Source organism: Xenopus laevis, chromosome 6L (assembly GCF_017654675.1).
Source record: "Xenopus laevis strain J_2021 chromosome 6L, Xenopus_laevis_v10.1, whole genome shotgun sequence".
In the NCBI taxonomy this organism is placed as follows: domain Eukaryota; kingdom Metazoa; phylum Chordata; class Amphibia; order Anura; family Pipidae; genus Xenopus; species Xenopus laevis.
In genome coordinates this window covers 72,690,837-72,714,344 of record NC_054381.1, presented here as the reverse complement: position 1 = coordinate 72,714,344, position 23,508 = coordinate 72,690,837, and the positions used below count along the sequence as shown (strand labels likewise).

Sequence of the window (23,508 nt, the reverse complement as noted above, 5' to 3'; positions counted from 1 at the left end):
ACATGGCATTCCAAGAAAAACACCTGCTACCTACTGTCAAATTTGGTGGAGGTTCCATCATGCTGTGGTGCTGTGTGGCTAGTTCAGGGACTGGGTCCCCTTGTTAAAGTCGAGGGTCAGATGAATTCAACCCAATATCAACAAATTATTCAGGATAATATTCAAGCATCAGTCACAAAGTTGAAGTTACGCAGGGGTTGGATATTCCAACAAGACAATGACCCTAAACACACTACGAAATCTACAAAGGCATTTATGCAGACGGAGAAGTACAATATTCTGGAATGAAACTATTATGCAGGGGTGACTGTTACCTTGTGTTCTTTAAGCGATTTGTCTGCTTTTCCTTTGTAATGTACCCCGCCAACAGGTTCAACTGGAAGCAATATTTGTAGTAGTAACAAGGAATAGCCTATGAGGCAGGTATACTGCTCAAAAGTAATTTATTTGCAATTTGCAAAAAGAACATCTGTATGGCAGGGTGATGAGAAAGAAGCCCTTTCTGCACGCACGCCACAAACATAGTCGCTTGTTGTATGCAAAAGCTCATATAGACAAGCCACAGTCTTTTCAGATCAAAGTGTTTTCGACTAATGTCATAACAAAAAGAGTTTTGCATGGCAGAAGAAGAACACGGCATTCCAAGAAAAACACCTGCTGCCTACTGTCAAATTTGGGGGGGGGTTCCATCATGCTGTGTTGCTGTGTGGCTAGTTCAGGGACTGGGCCCCTTGTTAAAGATGAGGGTCGGATGAATTTAACCCAATATCAACAAATTATTCAGGATGATATTCAAGCATCAGTCACCAAGTTGAAGTTACTCAGGGGTTGGATATTCCAACAAGACAATGACCCTAAACACACTAAGAAATCTACAAAGGCATTTATGCAGAGGGAGAAGTACAATATTCAGGAATGGCCATCACAGTCCTCAGACTTGAATATCAATGAAAATCTATGGGATGATTTGAAGCAGGCTGTCCATGCTCGGCAGCCATCAAATTGAACTGAACTGGAAAGATTTTGTATGGACGAATGGTCAAAAATACCATCAATCCATTATCCAGACACTCATCAAAGGCTAAAGGAGCAATCTAGAGGCTGTTACATTTGCAAAAAGAGGCTCAACTAAGTATTGATTTAATATCTCTGTTGGGGTGCCCAAATTTATGCGCCTGTATAATTTTGTTATAATGCATATTGCATATTTTCTGTTAATACAATAAACTTTATGTCACTGCTAAAAAACTACTGTTTCCATAAGGCATGTTATATATTAAAAGGAAGTTGGTAATTTGAAAGCTCAGCCAATGATAAACAAAACTCCAAAGAATTAAGAGGAGTTCCCAAATGTTTTCATATGACTATATATATATATATATATATATAATAGATGTACCCACGACATCATCATCTTTTCCTTCCAGTCCATTTCCCCAATTATGTCTTTTTATGATTATGTTTTCGTGGAATTTCCTCTTTAAACAACTGCATGAAATATTGGGCAACTATTCTTATAACTGACAATCTATAGTATAGATCAGTGCTTGAAAAACTTTTTCAATTCAAATCCATTCTTTGGTCAGGTCCTGCCTTAACTCACTCTATGGTTACAAATAAAGGAAAATATTGGTGTATCAGACATTTAGCCATAATTGATGTGCACATAAGTAGTGCTATATAAATAAAAAATACATAAAATTATAGTAATATCTAGGTCAGCAAATCTCACCCTTAATACCATACCTTCAAACTGTGTTTTCAGGAGAAGAGCAAATTAGCATTATCCCCAAATCTCTTCCATACTAACTTCAGATTTAGCCCTCTGCTACTACTTCCACCCCTACCCCAAGGGGAACCACTGAAATTGATGGAGATCAGCTGAATGTAAATCCCCCAGTTGTAAGCTGCTTTATAAAGAAAATTAACTACAAATCAATTCCTTATACTTTTCTAAACGGTTAACTACCTCTCCAACCTATTCAAGCCATTGTGAATTGTAACAAAAGGTGCCAGGAATAAATGGAACAATGTAAAAATGATCTGAAATTGACCAATCCTAGCCTAAATTCTGAAGCAGAAACAAATATGTCATCTCACTGTTCTATGTAAAATAAACCGTGTAGTAACAGCTGGCAGGATAACTTTTTATATGTTGTTAAATCCAAACCATAGGTAAATGAAAGACATTTGTGTTAGAAACCTAGTTTGCTAATACATACTCAATTACAATCTTTTACCATGTTCTGTAAATGTGCCCATGGTTAATTATCAAAGTGAGTCATACAAAGTAAACAATGGTATCAAAACATCCACTTGGTCCACATATCAAATACATGCAATGCTTCCTGACAGCTGCCCCTACAAATTTAACATAGTAGTAAACTACCTCAAAGTAGTTATGGGGAAATATATTCCATATTCCATATGGAGAAGGGTCTTTCATTTATATGAAAGGAATACCATTATTTATCTGTGGGATATTATTTATGGGCTTTATCCATGGAAGCTGGAGACAGATTTGGCACTCTTATTTTACTTGCTTATATCAGTATCACTAATGCATAACAGAAGCCAGTTATCGTATTACAAGTATGGGACCTGTTATTCAGAATGCCTAAGTATAATGTACTGTTTTATTACAGGTATATGATCCATTATCTGGAAATCCATTATACAGAAAGCTCCAAATTAAGAAAAGGCCATCTCCCAGAAACTCCATTTAATCCAAATTTTCAAAAAGGATTTCCTGTAATATTAAAACAATTACTTGTACTAAGATGGAATGAATCCATATTCTAAGCAAAACCAGCCCATTGGGTTTATTTAATGTTTAAATTATTTTCTAGTAGACTTACGGTATGAAGATACTAATTACAGTAAGATCTCTTATTTGGAAAAACCCAGGTCCCAAGCATTCTGGATAAAAGGTCCCATACCTCTATTACAGAGAAAAGGGAATAATTAAAAAACTTAATAATAACTTAATAATTTGGAACTTTCTAGATAATGAGTTTCCAGATAAATGAGCCCATACCTGCATTATGTTATTGAACTGTGGGATAAAACTGGACCACCCAAAGGAAACTCACTCTCAAAAATGATTGTATTGTAGTTGGATGAAATCCAAATTCTCAGTGTTGTGAGGCACTAATGCTGACCAATGCCCAAAATCTGATGGGATGTTAAATGCTTAATTATGTCAGGAAGAACAGCTCTTACAAAGTAGAGACTATCAAAATCTAATAGAGACCCTAAGGGGAGCTGTACAGTATTATCAATGTCTCTGCTCTTGCAAACACTGTGTTCATTCCCATTCCAAAAAAGACAGAAGAAATATTTTTTGTACACATATTTGCTTTTCCACTGGACTGTAAGAAACATATTTATTAACACAGATGACAATCATCATCGGTTCACAAAAAAATGTGCAAAACTGCTGAGAAATTTGCAGATGCATTGAAGTCATTTTTTTACGCACTTTACACGCTTTTTTTTCTTGCTTCAAATGCATTAAAGTCAATGGGCATTTTTCCTTTCAGTGACTTTTTTGTATTGGCAAATTCTATGTAGCAACAATTTTTTTTCACTGCTAATTTTTGACACAGTTTCACAAAAAATGTGCAGATGGCGAAATGTGGAATTTGGAAAAATTTGCTCATCATTTATCACCGTAGCAACCAATCAGCAACTAGATTCAAAAAGTCACCTACAAGTTACAAAATAAAAGCAAAGATATGATTGGCTGCTATGGGCAACATCACCAATGATTTTTGTCTCCCATGTTAATAAATATGTCCCTAAGTATGTAAATACACTCAAACAAGTTATATTTGAGTTCAAACAGCAATTTTGTCTATTGAAATAAAAGTTACCATGCTTCAATGTGCATTTCTGCTCTGCCTTAATTTATACTGATGACATAATGAACGTAATGCCTACTCAGGCATCAATCATCATAAGGTTCATTAAACCATCAGGGACTATGTATTTCTCTGCTTAACCATTAAATATCAGCACACATTATGAAATTGTGCTGCTTATTTATGTATTTTATTTTAATTTATTTTTCTAGTAAACCATTCTCACATCAGTATAAAATGTGAAGCTAATGTTAGAGGCTGACATTTAGTAATTTAAATAATCTTAATTAAAGATTACCTTATCCAACAACAGCTTTCTGATCCCCATTTTTATTGAAATACAATTAGCTTCTATTCATTTACGCTTAATGCAGTGAGGGAAAGCTATCACTGAAAGTATTATTGGGGGGGGGGTTCAATTAAAATGTCTTTACTGAAACTTATCTGACAGTAAAACCACACACAGAGACATCCACTCGCAAACTAAGCTCTGCATTCACTCTGCCTGCACATCCATGTCTAAGACTTTCTTGGCTGCTGTCCAAAAGACTCTAAAAACCCATTAAGGCTATTAGAGAAATTATTTCTTTTCCTTTAGAGCTTGGGTAAATTTCACAGTTATCATTGCAGAAGGAAATGAATTGGGAGTATATCTATCTAGGGGATGGCTGGTGCTTCAGTGGAAATTAAGTCAAGTCGATATACTACAGAAGCAACTAAATTAATTACTGTGTGCATTTGCACGCACATGTCAGTGGATGGCAGTACAATACAGCAATTGCCTCAAGTAGGCCAGCAAAGAATCAAGGCATTGATATGAGTTTGTCAGTGCAGTCAACAGTTCTGTGCAATTATGAGGTTTATTTGGAACCAGAACAACTTTTCCCTGAGCTTTTCCTCTCAATTAGACATAGAAACTAGTGTTTTTCGTGTATGCTATCTGTCTCGTCAATGTCTATGGCAGTGCACAAAATCCATTTGCCTGTGCATAAAAGATTGTGTCTCTAATGTCTGCCTTGTATATTTGTTCTCCTGAAGGTTGCAAAACAAGAACTACGAGAAAATGGTCTTTATTTAACTCACTGGGCAAGCTATCAAAAGACAACTGGATGTCTGTTTCTTGGCTTTATATTCTCTGCAATGACACTGGTATTCAGGAGGGAATGCTGCTGTTTTTGAGATAGTACTACATCGCTTATGAGCATATGAAACTATGTATTTGTAATTCTTTATGGGAGCAGTACTATGAGACTGCTGATTGTTGCAAATACCACTATTGTAATAATAGTTTTACATTTTCATTTTAGAGCTAACGGTTTCAATAGAAATCCTTAATGCATGCAGTTTTGGTTTTAGATCAATAGCTTTCATGTCAGTATATGCCTTAATTGTTATACAGAGTATGACTATAATTTGCAACATACACATATAAAAACTATGGCAACTGCATCTGCAGATTTTATTGCTACCAGATTGAATTTGGCCAAATATTTTTGTGGTACATGATGAATGTCTACATTGTTAGCATGTCCTGGTATAAGGCACAATTAATAAATGGGCATTAGTCAAAAGTCCACTAGTACAGGGGGAGGGCACTACCAGTGCATTCGTTTGCAATCATTTTTGCATGAAGTATTCCATGTAATCATTTATAAGAACTCTATAACATATAGTATAAAAATACAGGATATATTATCCATAAACTCATTATCAAGAAATATTCCAAATACATGACCACCAATCTGGACCCTCTACTGCCCACATAAAAAAGTCAGCTTGAATAGTTTAAATTCAACAGGGGATCCTATAATTCCAAAATTACATTTACTGGTGCTATTGGTGCCAGTGTCCGAAATCTGTCCCACTGAAAACAGTGCATCATCAATCTCGTTAACACCACCCAGGGGGTGTCTGTTTCTCAAATTGACACTAAGTTGTAGGCAAAGCAGTACCAAAAGAGGGCAAGCACTGGGCAATATGAAGAGGTCAAATTATTAACCACTGACACAGCCATTATTTTGGAACAAAACAGTGCCACCCACTCCTGCAGTCAGAGAGCCACCAGGCTCCCTATACAGATAATTCTCAAGTTGAGTTTACTCCAAAGGGACTAGATCTACAGTACCAACTTTTTGGCCCTGCCTGTGTACTCTTTTCTTCAAGCAATGTTACCTTGTTCATGGGTAATCTGCATTCCTCTGCAGTGAAAGCTGTACTTTTAAGTGCAGACAAACGGTGCCGAAGAAGGGAGCAGATTCTTGCTTCTTTCAGCCTGCAAAAAACATAAATTCTAGTTTAATCTGTGTTACTCCCTTTTCCAGGCCCATAGCTATATTTGCCTGCACTCTTGCACCTTTTGAAACATCTGCTGAAAGGATGATTTCTGGGAGCATTCATGGCAAAATCAACAGGATGGCCCCCCGTTTGCACTGGCTATTGTTAAACAGTCTTTTTTGTGTGCTCCAGATGGCTTGTAGCCTTCCTGCTGTAGCTCCTGTGAAATTCCAGTTCCACTGCAATCCTCTGATGCAATTGTTTTTCATACTATAGCCATGATAGACCCATAGTGTAATTTATCAACACTGGGCAACTTTGCACATGGGCAGTAACCCATGATAACCAAATCAAATGTTGCATTCATTGTTTTACCTGCAGATGGCTGAAGAAAGCCAGTCACTGACTGGTTGCTATAGGTTACTGCCCAAGGGAAAATTTGCCCAGTGTTGATAAATAAAACCCAGTGTGCCTCCCAAATGGCATCCAGATAAGAAAACACTGCTGAGAAGTGTTCTGGATGCTTCTACCCTACTGCACTGGCCAAAGTGGAAAAGGCCTGCAGTCAGTTCCCGAATGTCCTAGGGATCAGCCTAAACTGGTGCTATTCTTGTCTTCCTCTTTCCTGTGCTCCTTACCCATTTTATTGATGTTAAATTTTTCCAATGGTAGTAGCTTGAAACTGTTAATGTACTCCCATTTCTAAACCTTCTCCCTCACTTCCGGTCTTAGGTGAGTACCTAATGGCACTCAAAACATATATAAGCATGGCCCTTTGCTGACACTACCTCCTTTTCCACTTGACATCATCTGAACCCCCATACCCTTAGCCGCTGACTAAGTACCTAATGTGAGCATAGCTGTGTTTTTAGATCCCCTGTAGGGATGGGTGAATTTGACCCTTTTCGTTTCGTCAAAAATTTGCCGCCGGCGAAATGTCACTGACGCCCATTATCATATGGGCATCAAAAACATTTTGACGTGCGTTTGAAAAACGCGTCTTTTTTTTTTTTTTAAATGGGCGTCTATGGGAGTCATAAAAAAATTACCTGGTGGCTTCCCCCAATGGTAGCACTATCTGTGGCCACCACACCTCTGTTTGCCTCAGCAGCTGGCACAATTTAGCCATGAACTTGCATGGCTCATGCTGGGGACTGCTAGCAGAACCCTGCCCTGGCTGTGTACCCAGTACCCTGTTGCCAGTATCGTTGGTACCTGATATGCAATTACCCTCCTGGTTGGTCCTATGTAGCTGATGAACTTCTTTGTTCTCCTTTGTCTTCTGGCTGGTTTTTAGGTCCTATTGAGAAAAAGGTGGAAGGAGGGGAAATTACAGCTGTGACCGCCTCACCCACTGTGTTTCTGCCTGGAACTGCATGTGCCACCTTCACCTGCACTCCTGGGGCCCATACATGTTGCACTGTATGATTGCTTCTGGAAGACCATGTTTATGGCCCCCGTGTTGGAGGAGCCCCTGACCCTGGCCTGGTGCCCCAGCTGCCTCCTGGGCAGCATTCTTGATCCCTCCAGCAATACCTTTCTTTGCTGGCTGACTGGCTTACACCTGGCTCTTATACATTCACTGTGGCTTATGTGGCTCTTACTTGCTGCTTGCTCTTGACCTCTGCTGGCCTCTGTCCTGAAAGGATGTGGGTATGAAGATGTAACCCTTCTCCTCCTGGATGGTAGAGAGAGGCTGAGCCTGCTAGTTGTGCTAAAAGTGTGGGGCTTAGCTGGGGGGAGGGGTTGATTGGGTCTGGACGGGTGACCCAGGTAAAAAAATTTTCAGCCAGTTAATTATATTTCAGATAAAATTCCACACCTGTACTTTTTTAAATATATTTTTGCTACTTCAAAAAATGTTATTTAAAATGTTGATGTTCCAGCACTGCACTTTTTAAGGAGGTATGTAGTCCTGATTGATCTAGGATTCCTTGGTTTACTCCTTCTCGGCACACATGGCCTGCAAACCAGATAAAGGTAACACATTATCAGTCCAAGAAAATGTACTCAAAAGACATAGTCTAAATAAAACCATGAAATGTAATATTTATTTGTACTTTATTCTTTAAAATGTATTTGCTTTTCTGTATACAAAAATATTATACCATAATGGCTATACACCTATGAAAGAAATATGACAGACTAATTAAAATTAATTATAGTGATGACTAAATGACTAAAAATAGTATTGAATTTAAAAGGATCCTCTTTATCATAACTAAAAATTTAATCCAACAGGCCTTACAAATGCAACTTTTTACAACATTAGCATTACAAATGTGAGTGTGTCAGTTAGATTAAGGACATACCTGGCACATGTTGTAAGGGAGGTCTGCACCCTGCCATATAATCTTTGCTCTGGGCCTGCCTGTGCTTGTGCCTGCAAATAAGTAATATATTTATATATCATATATAAATATATATCAATAAATATAGCTATTAGGTCACAGGTTAAAAGACTTTAAAAAGTCTTATATTACTATAGGTGCATGATCTATATTCTGAAAACCTTTAATTCAGAAAGCTCTTAAATATGTCAATGCTTTTTTCCATAGTGTCCAATTTAAACAGGAAATTCTTTATTTTTTGATTTGCTATCTCTCTTTTATGATGACAGCACGGCCAACAAAAAGTAACTGAACTAGCATATATCAGTACTGATGGTAAAGAAAAAGCAAAAACTTTCTGGATGTTTTTAAGCCTTAAGTAAGAGTGTTTAAAATGTAGCTTTTGCACATTTAGGGGTCCAAGACAAATCCATAAGGGGAATTTTTTTTTTTAGTTTGCACTAGTGCACAGCTTCTTAATAAAAAATGTACTGTATTTTTGTAGCAAAAATATGCTGAAAGGTCTTAAGTAGTGATGACAAATATTTTCACAACTAAAATTTCACCATGCACTTTGTTTCAGCATAAAAAATGCAAAGCCAATTGCAAAGTTAGATTTTCTCAATGAACATTGTTTCCCCAAAGCTCATTGAGTCATTGTTTATTTTTTGTGCTGGAAAAAGTCTGTATGCATCCCCAAGCCATACTGTATATTTAATTGTACAGCTAGGTCTAGGCAGATAATAATTTCAGGGTGCTCCTGCAAGTAATTCATGAGTTTGCATTGCTGCTCAATGGAGGTTGCACAGGATCATATATGGGTACAAGTGCTGAATCACATCACTGTGCTCTTAACTTTGCATTCATTTTATCAGCACTTTCACTAATTGAACTTGGCTCCCCCAGACAGCTCGTGTTTGTCCCTACCCTGTCCCACGCAAGCATGTGCACTCATGCATGCACCAACGGCATCAGGTGGAAGACTCTGAGGGCCCAGGTTACTCTTAAAACTGGCAGCATTTGCAATCCTGCTGGGCCTGAACTAGGGAAAGGCATGAAGAAGAGGTACGTGCCCAGCACCCCCACACTAGTGCACTCTAGGCATGTGCCTCTTCTGCCTACTCCTAGTTACGGCCCTGCAAGGAAGAATAAGAAGGCTGAAGAAGACTGTTTTATACAATTAATGCCATATTGTATGACTTGCGAATGGTGCATCCTACCAGTATATATTATTATTGAAAATAATACTAAGGATGGGCGAATTTGACCCCTTTGTTTCGTCAAAAATTTGCCGCTGGCGAAATGTCGCCAACGCCCATTAATGTCTATGGGCATCCAAAAAATGTTGTCACAAGGCAAAAATTCTTTTACTTTTTGATGTACGAAGCCATACAAGTTTATGGGCGTCATTCCTACCTACATTTATTTCCAGCCAATTCCAGTAAAAGGATGAACCATTTGCCAGATCTACCAATGCTAATGCTCAATGCACCAATGCTGTTTTGAGGGTGAAAGAATGTTTTTCTGGTTAGTTCCAAAAGCTCATTGTCTGCAAAGGTTTTCCATGCAATTCAAAATGTCTGGGATTACATTTTCCTGTGATGTTTCTTAAATTGTCTTTGCTTTGTTTTATGCTGTGCAATGTGTTTGCTGAGAGAAACCTTAGTAAACCTTGAAGAAGGTACATGTAGTGGCAAAGTTCCAATCGAATATACTCAAGCCCTTTTCCTCTGTCATCATAGCCTATATATTTGTCATCAACATACCACTAAGCATGATGGCTACTACCTCAGGGACAAATTTGTAATTGTAATTTGGAATAGAAATACATTCCATTCCTGCCCTGTTTGGCCCATCTGGCTTTTGGTAAAGGAGATTTAACACTATAGGTGGGTTATCATATAAGAAAAAAGAAAGGTTGCAGTTAATGGGTAGATTCTTGTGCAAGACTGGTACTGCAGTAAAAGTTTGTAATACCCTAAACACAAGGGAAAATAAAACAAAAGTAATTATGCATCTTGATTATGTCAGGAAATAAGGTGGGTAGTGACTTTTGTTTCTCATTTTAGCTTTAAACTCTTTTACTGGTTAAAACAAGTGCTATCATGTTTTGCTTTCAAACTTCACTCGAATCTATGTAAATGAATGCTACTGAAAAATATGTTAAAGGAGAACTAAACCCCAAAAATTAAACTGGCCAGAAATGCCATATTTTATCCATCTTGGATTTTGTTAGGAGTGTCTGTGACTCACATATGCTCAGTGTGCTTTGAGCAGCTGTTGAGAAGCCAAGCTTAGGGGTTGTTGCAAATCATGAAACAAAAAAATTAGGCATGTCTGTCATATAAGCTAATGCTACAGGGCTGATTATTAAAGATGCTGATTATTGAAGTGTGCTGATTTTTGAGCTGCCATGTACCAATAATCTGAATTATTTAATATTACTAATCCTCTTTATAGGTCATCTTCCATAGACCCCTTTATAATCAAATACGCCTCTTTATTGTATAATCTTTAAAATACCACAAAAAATGGGTTACATTATGTTCTAGCTCATTGCCTAAAGCACTCTGTTAAGCAAGAGAATTTCTGGAGGCATCCAGAATCTGTAACTGGTAGCTTGAGGATGTATGTTCTGTTCAAGTGGGGCCTCTTTTTTGCATACTCCATGAAATCTTGTAAAAAAAAAAAAGTAGACACCGTCTCAGAGAGCAGAGATAAGGAGCAAAGCAAATATTTCTGCCTGTTCTAACACCATGCTTTCAGAGACCCCTCCTTCCTTATCCTGCCACTCCTCCTCCTATCATTCCCTTGGAGGAACCTATGCAGATTGGTCAGATGCGGCTCTCTGAACAAGAAAAGCTCAGGAGACATTTGGCTGGTCTATGCCTATATTGTGAAGGAAAAACCCATTTTTCCAATCGTTGTCTCCTGAAGTTGGGAGGATCTTCAAGCTCAGGTAGAACTGGGGAATTTTACTTGGGTGGCATCGAGCCTGCACCCCAAAAAAAACTCTCTTCAATTTCTTTTGCCAATACAGATTCGGCTACCTGATAAGACTATCAATGTGTCTGCTTTTCTTGATTCCGGGGCTGCAGGAAATTTCATGGATGTCGCTTTGCCAAGTTCCTGAAAATTCTCCTATTCCCTCTATCAAATCCCCTGAGGGTTTTGGGCTATTGATGATTAGTGATGGGCGAATTTATTCGCCAGGCGCGAATTCGCGGCGAATTTGCGCGTTTCGCCGCCAGCGAATAAATTCGCGAAATGCCCGCGAAAAATCGCGGCAAAAATTCGCCCGCGTCGAAAAAAAAATTTCCGAAAAAACAGGCGCCGGCGTCAAAAATGAGACGCCGGCGCCGTTTCGCAAATTTTTCGCCGTTTTGCGAATTTCGCACGAAATTCGTGAATTTTTCGGCAAAGCGAAACGGCGCAAATTCGCCCATCACTATTGATGATCGAGGAAATCATTGGAGCCCTTACTGTCAGAAGAACTGTTTACCTGCTAAGTCCATTTACTGAGTGTCCCTTGCTGCAATGGACCTTCAGTCTTTGCCCACAGTGTACAAGGACTTTGCAGATGTCTTCAGCAAGAAGTCTGCAGAGATTCTCCCTCCTCATCGCTCTTACATTTGTCCCATCAAACTTCTTCCCGGTACCATGCCCCCCAGAGGTCGGACTACCCTTTGTCTCCTGCTGAGATTTCTAAAATGAAAGAATATATCCAAGATAACCTCCAACGAGGATTCATTAGACCTTCATCTTCTCCTGCAGGGGCTGGGTTCTTCTTTGTGGAGAAGAAAGATGGTGGATTTCGTCCCTGTATAGATTACAGGGGCCTAAACAAGATCATGGTTAAAAATCAATACCCTCTGCCGCTTATCTCTGAGCTCTTCGATCAACTCAGAGGGGCTAAAATATTCATTAAGTTGGATCTTTGAGGAGCTTACAACCTCATCCACATTCAAGAGGGTGATGAATGGAAGACTGCATTCAACACCAGAGATGGGCATTATGAATACCTGGTAATGCCCTGCAACGCCAAGAATTTGTAAATGATATCTTCAGAGATCGGCTGGGACAATCTGTAGTCGTGTACCTGGACAGCATTTAAATTTTTTCCAAAGACTTGGAAAGTCACCGAACCCAGGAGAAAGATGTTCTCTCTCATCTGAAAACTCCCTATTCGCCAAGCTGGAGAAGTGTGTCTTCGAGGTGCCTAATATTCACTTCCTGGGTCACATAATCTCTTGTGAGGGATTTGAGATGGATCCTTCTGAAGTCATGGCAATCCAAGACTGGCCTCTTCCCACTACTACCAAGGCCATAAAAATTTATTGCACCTGTCTTGGCTCTCATTCAGGAAACATAATGTATGGCCCTCATGCTTTGGAGGCCTTTCAGTCCCTAAAAAACGAATTTGCCTCTGCTCCTGTACTTTGACATCCTGACCTTCTGCAACCATTCTTCCTTGAAGTAGATGCTTCCGATGTCAGTCCTGGAGCTATCCTCTCCCAGAGGCAAGTCATAGGTTGGGAAATTGCACCCTTGTGCTTATACTGTAAATATTCTTTACTGCTGAAAAAAATTACGATGCCGGGAATCGTGAGCTTCTGGTAGTTAAACTTGCACTCGAGGAGTAGCGTCTCTTCCTGGAAGAAGCCCCTCATCCTGTCACCATTTACACTGATCACAAAAACTTGGAATTCATTCAGACTCTCAAGAGACCGAACCCTCATCAAGCTCGGTGGGCACTTTTCTTCACACAATTCAACTTTGTCCTTGCTTACCGCCCTGGCTCCAGGAATCAGAAGGCAGATGCCCTATCCCAAAAGCAGTGTACCTGAGGTATGGTATACGTGCCACCCAAATTCCGCATACCCATCCTTCAGCAAAGCCACGGTTCCATGTAAGCTGGACATCCAGGTGTCCAAAAGACCTTTGAGCTTTTTAATCATCTCCTTTGGTGGCCAACTCTTTGGAAGGATGTGAAAAACATTGTGACGGCTTGTGCCATTTGTGCCTCTTCTAACTCTAGTCATTCTCTCCCTACCGGACTATTGCAACATCTAACCATCCAGGGCCGGATTTACGTAGTGGGCGCCCCTAGGCCCACTACCTTTCATTGCCCATGTCCCCTCCAGGGGGACAGAAGCAATGGGGATTGGCGTATGGGAAGTTTAAAAAATTATTGTATCTCCAGTGCATCCCCAGGGTTTACAAACCAATGTGGGTGTGGTTAGGCATCATGATGCCCCCCTAAAATCCTGCCGCCCTAGGCCCGGGCCTAGGTGGCCTTTCCACAAATCCAGGCCTGTACCCATCCCTTCCCATCCTTGGACTCACTTAGCTATCTACTTTATTGTCAAACTGCCATCTTCCAAATTGAACACTGTGATATGGGTAGTTATTGACCGCTTCAGTAAGATGGTCATTCCTCTTCGAAAACTTCCCTCTGCCATTGAACTCTCTCAGTTGCTTATTCAATATATCTTCCGACTTCATTGCTTTCCAGCAGAAGAATGTATCAGACAGAGGTTCTGGGTATCGCTCTTCAATTCTCCTTGGCCTATCACCCTCAATCCAACGGGCAGCAGAGAGAGTAAACCAAGAGCTGAAACAGTTTATGAGAAGTCATGTATCCCTCTGTCAGGATGATTGGGCAGATCTACTTCCCTGGGCAGAATTTACTCATAACAACATTTATTAAGCTTCCACTGGTAGATCACCCTTCTTGAACATGTATGGGCAACATCCGCAAGCTTTTTCCCAAAGACTTCCTCTTGTCAGATGTTCCAGCGACCGATGATCATGTGGCCCACATGTCTGCTATTTATTCGGCTACCATAACCAATTTGGAGAAAAGTTCCTTGGCCCACAAAAGTTATGCTGATCTTGACAGAAATCTTCTACATTATATAAAGTTGGGGACAAAGTGTGGCTTTCTACATAGAACATTCATCTCAAAATTCCTTCCCCTAAACTGGGTCCAAGATTCGTTAGTCCATTCCCCATTGTGGAGATTGTTAATCCCATGGCTGTCAGACTTCAGCTTCCCCCTGAGATGCGAATCCCTAATGAGTTCCATGTAACTCTGGTAAAGCCGGCAATTGTTAATCGATTCTCTTCAAAACAATCTCCCCCTGCTTCTGTCACTGTGGATGGTCAACAGGAATACAAAGTATTTTGGACTCAAGAATTCCTAGCGGGTCTCTACAATTCATACGCAAATTTTCATGGAAACCAAGATGTGGTGGTCCAGGGCCCCCCCTCTGGGCCAGTCAATATATGTTCACAACAGATTTGAGATTGCTGTGAGCAGGCCTGGACTGGCAATCTGTGGGTTCTGGCAAATGCCAGAGGAGCTGCTATAAGGTGCCACAGAAAGTCAGTATTTAGTGGGCTGGTGAGGGCTGATTGGGCCTCTGTGTACATGAAATGCCAGGGCCTTTTTTCATTCTCAGTCTGGACCTGGCTGTGAGTATTATTCAAGTGCATTCTGCTAACACATGTAACTGTCCCTATTAGGAATAAATGTATCCTGCAACTGTTTTCTTATATGACTATTTGAGCACAAACATAACATGATATCCATTTAAGGTGATTTACAAAAAATCCAATAGCTCTTAAAACTCTTGCAGATATAAATTAGGTTAATAGTAGCTATCTGAAAGAGTCAGGTTGAGAACTTTCTGACCTTTCCATATAACCATCTCAAGTGAACCTCTTTCTATAATTAAAATATAGGTGACTTTTTATATGTTTATCTTTCATTGGGTCTTATAACAAAGACTTCTACTTCCACCAATTAACTGAAAACCCCCACTTTTATCTAAACGACGTGTATCTTGTTCTAGAGGCATGTAATTAAAAAGCAAAATGTAATGACAATATGTTTTTAAAATACCAATAATTTTAAAGGAAATTCAATTAAATTGAATATCAAAGATATTTGGTTTTAAATACATTAATACATGCAGAGCAGAAATGCACAAACACAAACATAAACAGTGTATTTAGAACATCTACAGTATAAATAGACTTGTAACAGACAAATGTTCTAATAAACAGGAGCGTTTGTTATCCCAGTAGTGATACTGTGAGTAATCAGTTGGTCAGAATAAGGCATTTATTTATTGTACTCTGATGTATTATCCACAGTGAACAGCAATGAAAATAATATGCAAAGGGAGAAAACAAGAAATGATTCTCCCTTGAAAGATAAAGCCACATAATTGACTATCTGGAAATGTTGTTAAGAAACACCAACAAAGAAATGTAAAACAGGATTCTTGAACTACAACAGCTTGTAAAATCTTGTTAAGCCATGTTAAAAAGGACACTAATGTTCCCCTTAGAAAATTCAGTTTCTTATTTATTGCTTATTTTCCCCTGCTCTACTCAACACATTTTTTTTATCTTCTTCTTCCTATTTTCAGAGCCCACAGCACTCATTGAACTCTTGGCAATTAGTGTAATTGAAATTTATTGACAATGCGGCCGTCTGCTGAAGCTTCATTGTTCTGAGTGTTTAGTACGCAGCTCTATTGAGTACTGCAATGGCAGTGTCAGACAGCTCATACCTAGCTCAATTATATCAATGGCCCAGTGGCTGCCAAGGATTCCTTTGGGGGTACGAATGTTACTTAGTGATAAGAGTCTTTCAAAACAAGATGCCTGAGACCCATCACTGGTGGGAAATGGAAATGAAATATGTATTGCTTTACTGTGGAAAATTAATGTAATTGACTTCGTCAAGAAGCTTTGACAAGTTGACCCGTATGAAATCTGAGCAGAGCATATGCTTCAATACGATTATGGTTTGTCTCAAATCTTTTCCCACCTTTCAAAAAAAACAAACAAAAAAAACCAAATATATATATATATATATATATATATATATATATATATATATATATGTATATGTATATGTATATATATATATATATATACACATATATATGTATATATATATTTGGAATTGTTTTGGAGGTGAGTCAGATAATATCAGATGCTAATTTTCTTAAGATGTTTGTAGACTTCTTTTATCTAACAACCTCCAGATATGCTCTCATTTAGATTATCCAGTATTTTCATATTTAGAAGTCTTTTGAGATTTATTTAAATGGCTTATTTTTTCAGCAATGTAGTTGAATGTATTCTCTGTATTGCCAGCACATGCAGCCCCATTGTATGTCGATTTGAATTTATTTCAAAGGTTATCCCAACCTCTTTGTGACATTGGTAATGTTGCTAAAATGTTTTTGTGCAATATAGGAATATTATCATTAGAGTACATTATTGTCATATGCAAGTGCAAGTATTGGTCAAAATATCCATTTCCATTTATGTTAATTTATTAGATAGCATTGCACAAAGAGAGGGATTAATGCAGTGGATTGCAGTTCTTGTAGTGATTATTGTTGGTAAACATAAAGATAAGGATATTAATAGAGCAATCCCAATGAAAGATCTAAGAAGAAAACACACAGGACATAAATATAATTAATCTTTCTTCACATAAATAAAACCATACAATTGAATTCATAAATTTGAACGCATTTAATGTATCCCATTCAAGACCATATTTTATGCTGTCTTTATGCCCAGACTGAGAAGCATATGAGCAATGGTTTAATGTGAATGAGCAGATCAATTTTTTTGTTGTTTCTAATTTTAGCTACATCAGCCCCACAAACAGATCAAGACAATGGAAATATCTCCTGAAGCATCTTAAATATCATGCATCTGATACTAATGTGACAGGGGACCAGGGAATGTACATTGATCAATCTCTCTTCTTTTTCTATATGTCTGTAGTTAATTTGGTGAGATCAGTTCCACTTCCACTGCATTTTAGTATTTAGTATTTACACCATGGAGTGTTCCACAACCTTTCCTTGTTGCTGTAATTAAGAGTTTTTTTGTTGTGCATGCCTATTGATGGCACATTTTATGACACTTTCATCCATATATTCATTAACATTGTGAGTAATCCACATAGAATTATAGAGAAATGCCACTCTTACTTTACATTTATGATATACAAGTCCTAATCATCTCCCTACTAAAATATACCTCCATGAGGATATAAATTATAAATACTGTCAGTTTACTGTATGTACCCTATGTAATAAACAGCATTAGCAAACAAAATGCAAAAAATGTGTGCACAATTAAAATACTTTGTAACAACTTCGCAACTCAACCAGAAACCAAAAAAGATTGGCCAATTTTATGTTTCCAACAGTGGCAGTCAATGTAATAAAATACACATAAAATAATGATATCTTCACGCTGGTCTGCAAGTGAGCAACACGGAAATAATGTCTGAAATGTAACATCATTACCATCAAAATTAACTCAAACAATTGTATGTGCCTTTTATAAAGTGCTGTAGATAGAGGGGGTTATTTATTAAAGGTTGAGTTGTGAAATCTCAAGAAATTCAAGTTTTTATCACCAGAAAACTCAAATTTTCAGTGGGAAAAAATTAATTGAATTTTTTGAGATTTATTGTACACCGATGCTGCAAAAAGCCTGAATCTGAAAATCCGCCATCTCAGACCTTTCAAGGTCCTGTATAAGTCAATGGGAGAGGCACCTACTTCAATTTAAAGTTTTTGTGGTCTGAGCTGGGTTCAGGGCCAAAACTAGGTGTAGACAGAAGAGGCACCTGCCTAGAGCTGAATGATGTGGGGGCACTGGGCATGTACCTGTTCAAAGGTATTCTGCCTACCCCTAGTCCAGGTTCTCTCCCCTGTTGCTCTCGCCTCCCTCCTCTCTCCTCCCCTCCCTCTGTCACTGGCCTCAACCTCTCTCTGTCATTTGCCCAACCTCCATTCCTCCCCTCCCTCCCTTCTCTTCTATTCTGGCACATGCGCACTAATGCATGCATGCATACACTGGAGGGAGGGGTTGCTGACCGGAGTGCCTAGGGCGCCCTGTTGGCTGACTTTTTCAGGGTTTTTGGGCAAAAACTCAAAAATTAGAGCAATTCAGGAAAAAAGCCTGAAAAATTTGAACGATTTCGAAAAAAGCTCACAATATTCAATCAATTTGGGTTTTTGCTTGATGTTATTGTTTTTCCTTGATCCGATTAAATAGAGGGTTTTTTTTTTATTAATGATAGAGTTTATTTAATTAAAATTGAGCATGGGAGTTTGGTTGTGTTTTTTTTTTTTATAAAATATGAATTAAGAATTTAGTAAATGATTTTATATTTTTATATCGGACTTTTAAAAAATCCCGAGGATGGAAAAATCCCAATCAGAAAATCCGGGATCTCAGACATATAGAGGTTGCATATAAGTCAATGGGAGAAGTCCCAATGATTTTTTGATGTGCGCTGTTTTCGCACAATAACCTGGAGTTTTCAGGCAAAAAGCATAAGAAATAGGAGTTTTCAGGTGAAAAATCCCAAAAAAATGGTGAAATCAGATTTTTTTCCCCAAAGCAAATTTTCAGGAAAATGTAATAATAAATTAGCGTAAAAAAACTGATCGGATTTGATCTGAGTTTGTAGCAGAAAATGTTGATAAATAACCCCCTATATCTGGGCAAGCAATGTGAGAAAAACACTTTACACACATACATACAAATATACAAAAAAAATATAATTTTGCAAAATGGATAATTTAATAAAAAAATGTAACTATTGAATTCTTTACCCATTTTTACATAAAAAAATAATTAAGAAAATAATTTATGTTGTTTATGACAATGTTTGTTCAATATAGGTATTACATGGGGTTTTATTATTTCCCATCAGTTAAAAGCCTCTGCTTGGCAGAAGGTTGCAAGATTTATTAATGGATAATCTGTATTTGTAAGATACAATGTTACTTGTTTTTTTTCCTACTGTAAATATTAGTGTAATTGTTTTTTTTGATAACTTTAGAGATTATGATTTAAAAAACACAAACTATATATTTATTTCATTAGTCTAAGTGACAATTGATCAAATTTTAAACGATTAGATAGATGCCGTCTTCAATTCTGTCTGCTTATTAACTTTCATTATATGTAGTAGCTGAAGTGAAATTGTTAACAGGATGGATTATACAGTATTCTTTTATTACATTATTCCTTCACAACACCTTTATTAACGTTTATCCAAGTGATACATTATGTTAAGAAGGTTTATAACATAAGGTGACAATGACCTTCCCTTTAATTAACTATGGTTGGAAACAAAGGTAAGGACAATGATGATAAAGCTTTGGTAGAAACCATAAATCATCATCTCTACTGCTAGACAGGGCACAGAAAAATAACCTTGCATTTCATAGGTTAAATGAGAGTTTCAATGGTCAGACTCTTGATTGTTTATTTTTATTACTTTAGGACAATTTCCTAATTTTATTTTACCATGAACTTGAAATTACAGTTCAGTAAGTGGTATCATTAAATATTAATCATACTTTAATAAAATCAAATTTTTAATTATGCATGATCATGTGTGTAGGCTATTGCATATTAGCATATAACACATTTTACATTGTAACATAAATATTGTAATACCAGGATTATTTCCAAAAGATTTTTATAATTGATGTTTAACTAAGTTTATTTTATGGAATGAATGGTTATAAATGCCTTATATGTAGGTTACTGCACAATGGCATCTCAATAGAAGGTTTACTGTGCTATATCTACTCACTTTTAATATATTAACAAGGCTGTTGCCAAGTTAAGTGATTCCAAGCACTACAGGATACATCTAACCTTGCCTTTTTGCACCATCCTCTCATGCTTTCCTACACATCATTTTGTCTTCCTTCTTTCTGTTCTTATGTGCCCTCTTACATCATATCCTTTTTTTCATAAACCAGATATTATTTTAAATATACAGAAACAACAACATTTTCTTTGATTCTCCCATTCTCCTCTTTTTTCCAGTTGTTTTCTACTTCTCATTCCCCACCCACATCCTCTTCCCACACTTTAATGTCTTTTCTGTGCTCCTTTTCATCTTTTTATGTGCTATACCTATATACAATATCTGTTATCTTTGTACCATCTGTGCATTCCACACCCTTCCTGTTTGTTCTGCAGAATGAGCAACACTGAATTATTTTTGCAATCCACTTGCAAAACCTGCCCCAACCTCACCTGCTGTACTAAAAAACATTCAACTGCAGTTGGTATGAATACACTCTTCTCCAAATACAGAGTATGGTGGGATTGGCCTGCAGGAGTTGAAATTGCAGTAAGTCCACTCCCACTACATGACTGACATCATTAACTTTACTAAAATTCATAACATTTACAAATTCATACCAAAGATTCAATAGGGGTGATTGGATAGTTTTCAACAAATAAATTACTGGAAGAATAAAAGGTTAAGCAAAGTACACAATGCTTGGGACTTGTGGTTTTCTGGATAAATTATCTTTCTTGAATTTGGATCTCCATGCCTTAAAGGGGACCTGTCACCCAGACATAAAAAAACTGTATAATAAAAGTATTTTTCAAATTAAACATGAAGCACAACTTATTTTTAAATTAAAACTTCCATACCAATGATAGCTGTCAATCATATTTTGCCTTCCCTGCCTCCATTTCTGAGGCACAGAAATCACTTTCACTTTCATTTTTGCATTTCCTAGATATCACTGCATTCCTCACATGTCCCTCCACCCACTGCCTATAATTGTGTAGCCTGTGCATGGGCACATGGTCTGGCATGATAAAATTGTGCCTATCTATAAGCTATAATTGAGGCTTTGAAAAAAATGAAGAAGAAAAAATATTATATAGTGTAAGTAAAGTTAATTTGCTGAACTAACATGATAGCATAGAAATTAGAATACTTATTTTAGAGGAGGTATTAGATTTAAACAGCCACCTTAGAAAACAAAAGCAAAGATCTGAAAAATCAGCTAAACATGAAATAGCTGCAAAAGGATTATTTTTAAACCAAAAAGGAAATCATTTTAAAATTTTGAATTCATTCTTTAAAATGGACTACATGGGAGATAGCCTTCCTGTAATTTGGAACTGTCTGGATAACGGGTTTCCGATTAGGAAATCCCTTTTCTCCATGCAGTTGTGATTTATAAGGCCCAAGACAGAATCCAAAAGGAAAAGTAATCTAAAAGAAAATGCACTCACTAGGAGGGGACCAGAGCAAAAACTCTCTCAGTTTGTAGAAGGTCTCAATCAAAATGACCTAAATCTGGGATTATATTTTACATACAGCAATAAATCTATTACATTTTTAGATCTAGAAATATACATAAAATATATGCATATTAATGTCAAAACTTTCTTTAAAGGAGAAGGAAAGGGTAATAAACATGCTGTCTTAAATGAAAGGCTAACGCTGTTATCACTTACTGCACCAAGAAAATCGAGGCTGTCTCTTCTCTTTCACTTGCAAATGTACTGCCTGCAGAAGCCGAGTCTCTAGGTCGGGTGACGTCACTAAGATCCTCTGCTGTTTCCTCCCTGCTGCCTCTGGCACAGAAGGATCGCATTACACATTATCTGAAGCTTCTGCGCATTCTAAATATTATAGCCCTTCCCTCGTGTCCCTCACGCCCCTCAGGGCTATTTGCATTCTCTCCTGCTTGACCCGCCCACCAGCCAATCGGATTCTATGTGTCTCTTTTCCATGACGAAGCTTAAGGCTGCGGGCTAGCAGAGAGGGGAGGGGAGGGAGCAGGAGCGATGAGAAGTGCTGCAGATCTGTGTAAGTAATGTGTTACTGTTATGGTATTAGCACATGCGCACTAATGAAGTCTGTAAATGACGGAAGTGCACACTAACCAAGATGGCGGCCGCAATCTGTTTATAGTGCTGCGTCTTAACGATTGGATTTTCTCCTAAACTATGCATGATTTTAAAATAAAAAGGTAGCGATTCAGAAGGCATATATAAGGGCTACACAATGGAACCCTAAGTACGTTTTGGCTTTCGTTCTCCTTTAAGAAAGTAAACTCAAACAATTATATAATTCCAATGAGTAACCACTACCCACATAATAATGGATAAGAAACATCTCATTTGGCCAAATGTGTAGGGTAAAAAAGAATTGCACAGAAGAGGCAGAATTTTCAAAACAACTACATTTTATAAGTGATCGTTTCAGAGCAAGAGGGTATAGACAAGATTTATTAAAACATAACTAGAAAACCCCAGAGACAAACAAAAACCTAGTGTTTTCAACATATAACCCCTTAGCCAATGAAGAGAATAAAATAATAAACAGGCATTGGGGAGTCCTCTTTTGTGATGATGATACAAATACTGACACAAAATTATATTGAAACTGAGAAAATAAGAAAGAGGCACCCAACAGATAAATGGGCAGATTAGTATTCCTGTGCTTGTTGTAAAGCATGCAGCTATGGACAGAAAAAGAAATCTTTCTCATCTACAGTAACGAGAGAAAAACACAAAATACAACAAAGCTTTACTACGTTTCTGTTGTTTATTATTAAATGTACAACAGAAAACATAGTTTATTGCATACAATGTCCATGCAGAAATGAACAGAAAATTACGAGATAGAATCAGAGAACATAGAGAAGGGTGTAGAATCCAACAGTGTCTCTAAACATTTTAAGGTGGTACATGGTGGTAAACCTAAAGGTATAACATATTGGGGTAAAGAAACAGTAAATAAATAATGGAGAGGGGGAAATATTGTACAATACACTCTAAGGCATGAGAGTAGGTGAATTTATAAGATGGGAACCTAATGGGTTAACTATAGATTTTAATCTAAGGTCTTTTCTATAGTTTAAAACATTCAGGTTACAGGTGAAGTACTTTAATTCCTGTAAACGTTATCTAAAATGTTTCCCTATGTATGAATATGTAATTAATATGAAGTTAAAATATCTAATGGAAGATTTGATGGACGTATAAAAAATCAAGGTAAAAATTAATTAGAGAATAAATTTAAACAATAGCCTAAAACACTCCCAGAAAAATGAATATGGAAAATGAATATGGGAAATCTATATTGATTAAATAATAACCAAAAGAAATTAAAATAAACTATTAATTAGTCAATATCACCTGATATGAAC

General features: G+C 37.5%; 1 long non-coding RNA gene across 2 annotated transcripts; it reads right to left on the bottom strand.

Moving 5' to 3' along the window:
• Nucleotides 1–3,709: 3,709 nt before the first annotated feature.
• LOC121394650 lies at nt 3,710–22,550 on the bottom strand. 2 transcript variants are annotated; one of them, XR_005961900.1, is made up of 4 exons: nt 21,809–22,550; nt 8,450–8,520; nt 7,353–8,100; nt 3,710–6,135 (listed from the first exon to the last, which is right to left on the bottom strand). It is a non-coding gene; the product is annotated as an uncharacterized LOC121394650 (long non-coding RNA). The 2 variants fall into 2 exon arrangements; XR_005961899.1 differs by having other exon boundaries at nt 3,710–8,100.
• Between the last annotated feature and the right edge of the window lie 958 nt (nt 22,551–23,508).